Consider the following 9,226-nt stretch of genomic DNA (forward strand, 5'->3'; position numbering starts at 1 on the left):
TTAAGGGCTGTAATCCCTTCCTCAGTTCCATCCCTAATAATACTCATTTGTTATTGACTTGCAAATACCGGGATTGGACTTGCAAATTCTTGCTAATTGCTTGCAAAGTTATGGCACCTAATGACAGGGCTGCTGTCAAGCCCGGATTAAGACATTTTGAGGCCCAAGGGCCAACGTTTTAAATGGGGCCCCAGTACGAAAAAAAAATATTAATATATATGTATATTATTTAGACTTATATACAGTAAGACTTACTGTTATAATAAATATTAGGTATAACAATTAGGTATAGAGTAAAGGAAGATATGTTCGTGATATATGTATTTTCGTGAGTCCAACTTGACGCGGCTACGGCGGGTCTGGTGTTGTGGTCGCGGTAAGCCGGTCGTGGATACGTGTGTGGGTTGTGGATGAGGGTGTCTCTCACAATAATGTCACAAAACAACACGTATGAGTATAAGGTAATGTCCGTGTGGGACGTTTATTTTAACAATAAGAGAACTGAATTATAAGTGCAAGTATACTAGTAACGGCGTGGCGAATGCCGTGGTCGTTTTATTATATCAGATATTACGAAGCCGAGTAGAGTACGGAACTCAATGCCAATGAGGCGATGGCTGTATTTCGTAAATACAATGATGAAAAACAGAAAAAAAAACGTGGTCGACACTGGGTTTTCGATGTGAGTCCGAAAAAAAAGACGTGGGTGTATATCGATGAACGGTTGACATGCGAGAGAGCTGCCGACGCCCGGCAGCGTTGCAAGAAACCTTCGTAGCAAAGTCGCCACTAGAGAGCGCTTAATATTGCCCAAATCGCCTTTCCCTTTTGAATTTTCAAAATTGCCCAAATCGCCGTTATCAAATTTCTAAAATCACCTTTTTCGCGTTATCATAATATAACATCCATAGATAACAGACAAATTTTATATTATAACAAAATGACAAAATAATCAAATATTAGAAAATGCCGATTCTAAATTAAATTAAAATGTAGTAATTATTATATTCTGTGATAGTATGTTAGATAATTAATTGAAGTGACATCCGTCAGGCTAAATGCAGGCGAATAGATGATATATTTTTGATTTATAAATTGTAACACTGAGGTTTTCCATATCCTGATATGACACGTTTTACGAATTTGACTTAATCATCATTTTCATAGGCCTAACATAATAAGTGTCCAAGATTTTTATTTTAACATTTTTGTGAGGACTTTGTGCCTATATATTATAAAATAAAAAAACAATAAAATACATTATAAAAACATTTATATTAACAAATAATTAAAAAAAAACAAGTTATCTGTTTAACAACAAATAAAAAATAAAATGTTTAACTAAGACTTTTTAGATCAAACAAAAGGAACATATAGTATTACAAAATAATATTAATAGTTACTCATCTTCTTCAATTGAATTTATAATACCTAATAATTTAATTTAATAGTTTATATATATATATTAAATAAAACAAGTAAATTACTTAACAAAAAATAAATAATAAAATTATGAACTTAGACTTTTTAGATTAAACAAAAGGAACAGCTGGTATTACAAAATAATATTAATAGTCACTCATCTTCTTCAACTGAATTTAAAATTGTAATGGTTGTAAACAGATCATCAGAATCATCAAAGTTGGCAATTTTCAGTGATTTGTCAGAATCATACATTTTTGAATCAAATAAATTTAATATATTTTGCTTTGACGGAATAAACGAAGTACAACATTGTTTTTTTACACTGTTATGTACTTTTATTCTAATCAATGCTACCAACATTGATTGGCTCATCCTATTCCTAACTTTGGTTTTTGTTGCATTCATTACACTAAATATTCTCTCAACCACTGCATTTGAAATTGGTAATGACAATAATCGTAATGCTAACTCACTAAGTTCTTTAAAAGTATGATCTCCTGCAGCATTTGTTACTTGGGATAACGTAGCCCAACAGTTAATTAGTGTAATATCATGAACCGATTTGCCTGGAAATATATCATTAAAACTGATTGATCCTAACGTCCTCCATTGAATTTCCAACAGCTCTTTATTAACATTAACTTCTATTAACAAAAAAAAAAATAATACATTTAAATATTGCATATACTATGTACTGGTATTTACATATTTATATACCTGCCAAGTCTGGGAAAAAATCCTTAAATGTTACTCTTGGTTGTAAACCAAAATCAAAACAAAATGATGGTGATAAGTACTTAAGTTTTTCTATAACTTTTAAATTTTGTGGAAGTCTTTCTACTATTTCATGACACAAACGTAACAGAAATCTTGCTGCTCTTTCCATGATTAAATTTAACTTTAGTTGATCTATGGACTGTTTTTGTAAACTTATTTTTAACTGTTCTTTAAACTGATGACCAAAATCAACAGAATTACATGGTAAATGTGTTTCAGGTAACCTTAAACTATTCTGTAAAACTTCAATATCAATTACGTTAATAATATTTTTATTTGAAATGTCATCAAATATTTTTTTCATATAGTATGGTTTCAGTATACGTTTTAAAAGTGATATAAGCAGTATTTTTAAGTCATTATAAGCCTTGTAAATATCAACGTTGGTTCCTTGAAAAACTATGTTGACTTGAGTAACTTCATATAATACTGGTTTAAGAAATAGTAAGTACAGTAAATGTGTATCATCATTTATCATATCTGATAAAGTACGAGAAGTATAACACCCTTCTTTACTTTTAGAAATCAAATTGAAGTGCGTTTTTAAAGGTAGCCATTGGTCAAGGACAGATTTTATACAACCATACCATGCCAACCAACGAGTGGTTGACAGTTGAACAATACGAGGTGGTTGTTTTCCCTCATATAATGTTTGAAACAAATCCCTATACCTTAACTGCCTTAATGAACTATGAGAAAACCAACTTCTAATTTCTCTAACCAAAAATTCCAAACTACTTGGTAATTCATCACACGCATTTGAAGCACATATGTTCAGCGAATGACAGACGCATTTAATCAGCTGAAGATGTGGAAATATTTCTTTTAATAGTGTAAATAATGATTTATTTTTACCACATAAATTACTGGCACCATCTGTTCCAATACCTATTAGATTTTGTATGTTCAACTTTGATTTTTCTAAAAATTCTAGAAAAACAGTCTTTAAAATTTCAGAAGTTGCCTTTTCAATTTCAACAAACCCTAGGAAGTCTGTAATTATATCTAATTGTGAACAGCTATAAAACCGCACACAAAAGGCCATATATTTATTTGTGCCGATATCTGTGGATTCATCAAGAATGATAGAATATGAACTGGTACCTATATCTTCTATCAGTTCATTTAAAAATACTGGAGCAATTACATTCATAATTAATTTAGAACATTTTGTACGGTGTAGCTCTAAATTGCTGAACTGACTATCACCAATATGTTTTAATAGCTCGCCAAGATGGTCTACGGAACGTATTGCTGAGTGATTGGCAATGAACATTGCTAATTTTAAATCGCAGATTTTTTGTCTATCAGATTTAACATTAATACCTATACAGTTAAAAACAAAACAATAAATATTCAAAAACCAGGTGTTTAATTTACGTAAATTAATTGACTAATTAAATATAATACTATGTACCAAATGTGGATAAAACGGGCTGCTTTTGAACGTTAAAAGAATTGGCTTTATTGATATGTGTTATTGTTGTTGTATGCTTCATAAGATCTGTTTTATGTGCTCTTAGAGCCACTCTACAAATCTTACAAAACGCTTCACCTTTTCCAGCATATTCATCTGATGCACGTTGAAGCCATTCTATTGGAATACAATTATTTTAAAAACTTTAATTTTACATTTACAAACATTCATAAAAGTTTATAACTTACTTGAAAAACATGGTAATAATTCCCAATCAGCATTTTATCTTTTTGAATAATTCGCATACTTCCCCATGATTAAAAACTATTAAAAGCAAAAACCTAACAAAGGGAGAAACGAGACACATAAAAAAGTAAAAAACTAATTTGAATTATAGTAATAACTATTGATTTTATAATATACATTATACAACAGTATTAAAGTAAACACTGTATATTTAATATAAATATAGATATTTATAGATACTCTATTAGATGTATAATATTATCATAACCCGCCAAAACTGTAAAATGTAAAATTGAATTATAACCGCATTGATAACAAATACATTTTACATTTTTTCTTATCATAAATTTCGATTTACAAAATGTGATAAAACAAAATAAAATACAAAATTTCAAATATTTTTTTAACATTTCATTTTAACCCAAATCGCCCAATTGGCGACTAGTCCCCAACCCAAATCGCCCAATTGGCGACTAGTCGCCAATAGACTTTTTTAGTCGCCGTAGGACCACCAAAGATAGCCCAATTGGCGATAAATCGCCCAATCTGGCAACGCTTACTCGTCTTGCGCGACTTACCTTCCCGTCCCGCACTGTGCCTTTGTGGCGTGGTGGGAGAGTTGGCGATGTCGCGCTGTCGCCCGGTCGCTGCGGTACCTGTACTTTGTACTGGTTGCCGCCATAGATAACATATAAAATAGATGACCGACTCGGACGAAAAAATCGTTCCGCATACGCAGCGATCCCAACGGCTGACTTCTGAACTAAACAACCAGAATATAGATATAACATTTTACATTATCATTGTTTGTAAGTAATAAGTATTTAATTTTCGAATCTACTTAACTAAAATTGAATTATTATTATTAATTTATTGATTAATGAGTTGTAATAATAAGAATACAATTAATATATGTACACACACATGATATTGTAATAATAATTCTGAATTATATAATGGTAGAATAATGGAAATACATAATAAGTAATAACATAACATTTACCCTAGGTAAGTAAGATAGGTAGGTACCTATTATATTTGATTTAAGGAACTAATAATGTTACAAATTAAAACATTACCATTTTTACTGTCATATTATAATTTCAAATCAATATAATACAGATTAAATCAAAAAAATTAATATTTGCTTAGCAATCTTACATTTATTAACAAAAAGAAAATTTAAAATTTAAGTATTTATTAATTCAAAAAAACTCATTGAATAATAATTATTAACATATTAATACTTACCTATTAAACAGTTAAACTCATATTTATTTAAATATATAAACTTTGAGAAATAATAATAAGTAATAAGGGACTAATATAGGTAGGCAATATTAAATTAACTTTATTATGTTGATGTCATATTTTGTTAAAAAAATAATGTTTATTAAAGAATTATTATAATATTTTATTTTGGAAGTGTTGGGAATTTATGAAAATTACACGTGAAAAATTTAGAACATTGTTTACATGAATTTTTTTTAAATTTATATTTTAAATAATACTGGCGAGCTGAAATTTTTAGTAAATCATTTGAATAAATTCTAGAATCTAAACCATTTAAAATACGATTTATATTTTTTGAAAGAGTAAAGAAATAAAAACTTTTAAACTTTTGAAATAAAATATTTTTCAAATTGTGTTCGGAACAACTATAATTCATAGGTTCTTAATATATTTCAAATATTTTTGTTAATTTATATCTTATTAAATGTTCCATTATTATTGGAACTATATATTTTGAAATGTGTAGCATTTCTTTCATAGTATTAAAAAAAGAAAAATTAGGATTAATCAATGATTTACCAGTGTAGTCTCTAGCAAGAATAAGGGCATTTGTAGTCTTTGCAGTTACTAAGTACTTTTTACAACTTTTGCAATTATCCACAGTTTTTAAAAAACTTTCTAGCAAGATATCCTGCAACATATTCAATGTTCATATCAGTCATTGTTGAAACATAATTATAGACATCATGTATGATTGGGATATTTATCAAATCTGCTTTTTCTTCATAAATGGATAATGGTGAATATGTCAGTAATTGTTTTAAATTATCCAGTAATTCTGAGTTATCCGATTCACAGTTTCCAGCGGACTTGATTGATGTTAAATTGTTTCTTAACAGAGTTTTGAATGATAAAACAAACTAAAAACAATCTGGATTTATATTTCTATGACCACGACTCCGAATATTGCCAAAGAAACATTCCAACGAATCTTGGTTGATACTTCTAGTAAGTAAAAACTTGAAAGAATATTGTTTTTTTAACTTGAACCATAGATATTTAAATGATTTCTGTGTAAATACCCAATTAGCTATACATGGTGGCTGTCTTTTCACTGGAATCTTAGTATTTTTATCAATAAATGTCATTGATTCAAATACTTTGATTGCTTTATTCCAGTGATTAATATGGACGGACTCAGATTCAATGTTAACTGCTCCTGTTAATGGCTTACCTGGATCACTCACAAGTTTTGATGCATTCAATGAATCAAACGTTTTGTCCATAAAAAGAAGTAATTCAACCGTACCTTCAGATTTTATCAACTTATCATTTTTGTACATAGGTCTAGACAACAGTTTCATAGTAGCAGCTACCCTCTGACTAAAAACCTGTATGGCATAACAAACTTTCATTTTGTTTTTATGCGGATATACATGGTTTTCTGTCAACTTGGGTAGAGCTCTAAGTTCATAATTTTCATTGTCTTTATCAATATTATATAATTCAATAATATGATCCCAAGAGGCATAATGCTCCTTACCATCCAGAGTAAATACTACATCCTTATCAAGCATATTATTCCGAATACTCTTTGTTAAATGAGGTACATCATAAACCGGAACTATTTCTACATTTTTAATGTTGAAACCTATTGTTCGGTTTTCTTCATTGTTGATTGGAGATTTCTGATTTGTCTTAATCAGTTGGTTTATTGCACTTCTGTTTGTGGAACCTTGGTCACAAACTGTTGCCACTACTTTTAACCCGGTTCTCAAAACACTTTCTAAAACTTCGTTAATACATGATATCATCATTGGTGTTTTGGTTGTCCCTTGGCAAAAGTAATAAGCATATGGCTGCTTCCATTTTTTGCATATACCTTTGAGCATGAAAACTAAAACATGGTTGGCAAATTTATCAGTAACATAATTTCCAAAATTTTCAAATCCAAGCATCAAATCATTCTTTTTGTCATACTTCAATCCTGGTTCAAGAGACATTTCATCAAACATTAAAACACATGTTCTATCAATGGGTTTTAATTTTGATACCTGATGCCTTATAATATTCTCTATGTGAGTATTAACACCTGGTTTGAACGGGATTTTTGATAATAGAGAATTTAATGTACTTTCGACAGGTAATGCAAACATATTGGATAAGAATGAATAAGCCTTAGGGGAAGTTTTATAAATTGAGAGTGCAAATATTTTATCATCCAATTTATATCTTCGACCATTAGGCGATTTCTGCTGATTAATTATTTGACTTTCAATAAAATTTAAAGTTGACTTATTTATCTTATTACTTAAATGTGAGTAACTACTATTTTTCTGACTTTTAGTTATAAGTTGTAATTTTTTTTTGAAGGATGTCTTTAAAGTTTCCAGACGTTTAACTCTTTTCTTCATTTTCAGAGCTTGGTAATAAAATTTCTTTTTGATTGGAGTCAATTGTTCCACTTTCAGAAACCCAGCGTCTTTCAAAATATTTCTGTTGACTTCTATAGAAAACATACAGAAAGGTTTGAATAGTTTAACAGTACCTACTAATATATTTTAACATTACATTTTTCTTTTTTAAACATACTTTTTTTTTTCAATTTTAGTTGAGCTACTACTACAAGGTTCAGAAACTGTTGTTGGTTCTATTGTTTCATCAAAATCTAAAGAGGTAGCTAGTATTTCATAGTCTACATCCTGTTCATCTGTTTCAACATAATCTATAGTATTAAAAAAAAAAAAAGTGTTTTAACTCATTCTTTTTATTGAAAATGTTTATTGCACTTACTATTAATATGTATTAGATTTAAACAGTCTTGAATATGATAGTGAACATCCATGACCAGAGTATAATATTACTTCTATTTAAATTATATATTAAATACTTTGCTAGGACTCGAACCTAGAATCTCTGTTTTGAGATTGCCAATGAAGAAAATAAACTACAATAGATACGTTCTAAACTATTATTTTTTTTATAGTAAATATGTTAATAGTTATTATTTTAATGTTTACATGTTATACAATAAATACTGTTTGATGAAACTATTTGTTAGAATATAAAATATTTTTAAATATCATTTATATAATATGTACCACACATTAATACTTACATTATGTTCTATAATAAATGTATCTATTACTTAGGGTTCTAAAATAATTAACTGTCAGTATTAACCCTCCAGTAAAGTAATAGGTTCAACTCTACCGTAGTTTTGACAGTAAAACTTCTATAAAGTGGATTGTACAGTGGATCATACATAAAATAACTCCAGATAATGTAATATAGATTTATTTATTTCAACACAATTGAATAACATAGATTTAATTATACTAAAGATAAATTAAAACAGACAGAATAACAAAAGAAGTTTTATATACATAAAATGCATGCATTTACAAAACTACAAAATAAGTACTTATACAGTATACTACAACACTTGGGTACATCGTACATTTAACATTTATAACCCTTTACCATGATAGGTGGTATGTTATTAGGTAGATCAGTGGTGTGCAAGCATTTTTGATTCACGACCCTAAACAATTATTTATTTTGATGATACAATCCCTCCCACCCTTCTCAACAACATTATGTAAGTGTATAATATAATTCGCACCTCTGGAACAAGACTCACAACTCAACATTTTTGGTTTCTAGAAAAAAGTGATTTGAAGTTTTAATCTATGATATTTGAAAGAGTTATTTACTTATGCGTTTGAAGCGAAAAACTTAAATACTTTCAATTATTCATTACAATATGACTTTTTCAAATAAATTACAATAAGTATACTACCATAAAGTAAATATGGCTCTCTTGCTTTGAAAATCTGCTAAAAATGTATTAATTCAAGACTGACACATCTTTTTAGTGGTTAAATTAAAAATAATATTGAATGTGGAGATCTTGCATTGGAGAGCTATTTTTTTACTATTCAAAAGTAGTCATAACACAAAATTTATGAATTTTGAGTTGTGGCAGTCTTGTTCTAGAGGTGCAAATAATGCTAATTATTGGCGACTCCCTAATAAAATGTTGTGACCATCAGGCGCACCACTGAGGTAGATAATAATAATAATTTGGTATAATAATTAATACTTGGTAAATTAAGAGTTGGCAAA

This window comes from Acyrthosiphon pisum, chromosome X, assembly GCF_005508785.2.
Source record: "Acyrthosiphon pisum isolate AL4f chromosome X, pea_aphid_22Mar2018_4r6ur, whole genome shotgun sequence".
Classification (NCBI taxonomy): Eukaryota; Metazoa; Arthropoda; class Insecta; order Hemiptera; family Aphididae; genus Acyrthosiphon; species Acyrthosiphon pisum.